Below are 1,324 nucleotides of genomic sequence, written 5' to 3'. Positions count from 1 at the left end.
TAAAAAATTTTAAAAAGTTAAATTAAAAAATATAAATTTAAAACATATTATTATACTAAAACACATACTTTTAAAGCATGTATTTATATTAAAAATAAATAATTTTATTTTTATACTAAAATTATATAAAGTGAATGGTTCATCGTATAAATAAACACAATTAACAATCATATCAATATATATATAGAGAGAGAAATTATTCTTGTACAACAAAGAAAAATACAAGAGAAAAGTAAGAAGATAAAAATAATTTTAAAATGTAATAAATAATATGATAAAAAAAGGTAAACACATAAAATAATATTGTGTAAATTATTATAAATTTTTTATACATATATCAAATTTCATTTATTTATAAAAATTTAAAATATAATTTACATGTTCAAAATATTTATTTATTATAATTTGTTATATAAAATAAATATTTCTCATGTACTAATATAAATTAAAATAATTTCAGAATTTGAAAACAGAGTCCACCAAACTACTATTTTTAAATTGTAAAAAGAATTAAATATTAATTTTTTATTTTATTTTATTATTTTTAAAATGGTCTAATGGGTAATGGGCAACCCAAAAACATAATAACACAATAATACGGATTCGAGTACTTGCGTATATGTATTTATTTTTAATGTAAATACATGCTTTAAAAGTATGTGTTTTAGTATAATAATATGTTTTAAATTTATATTTTTTAATTTAACTTTTTTAAATTTTTTAACACACACACATATATATATATATATATTTAAAAGCATAATAAGAGTATGTTAGACTGTCATGTGTGACCATTAGACTTTTTTTAGAATTGATTAGATTGCATTTTATTAAAATTGATTTAATTGTATTTAATTTGAGAATGAGTCACAAGATAATATGTAACAACTTTTCATTATATAAAACTTTTTTTATATAATATATAAATTGATACTATTGACATTTATTTGTAATATTTATTTATTTATTTTAAATATATGTCTCTACATCCATGCATGAGCATGTGTATGTGGAAGTTGTCACTTATTTTCTAACTCTAAATCAATTATAATTAAATGCAATCTAATCAATTCCAAAAAAAAAATTGGAACATTTATTTCAAGATAAAAATCAATCAAAACATGAACAAAAAAGGAAAAAAAATTAATTTATTTGGAAAATTTGTTTCAAGATATTATATTATTTTTTCAGGAATAAAAAATTAACCTATAAAAATATATCTTCTCATTTAATATTTTTTTAAAAAATTTAATAATAAAGACAGACTGATTTACTTAAAAGTGTATGCTAAACTACATGATGGTTAGCATGATATATAAAAGAA

The sequence above is a fragment of the Glycine max genome, chromosome 17 (assembly GCF_000004515.6).
Source record: "Glycine max cultivar Williams 82 chromosome 17, Glycine_max_v4.0, whole genome shotgun sequence".
Lineage (NCBI taxonomy): Eukaryota > Viridiplantae > Streptophyta > Magnoliopsida > Fabales > Fabaceae > Glycine > Glycine max.
This window is presented reverse-complemented; position numbering follows the sequence as displayed.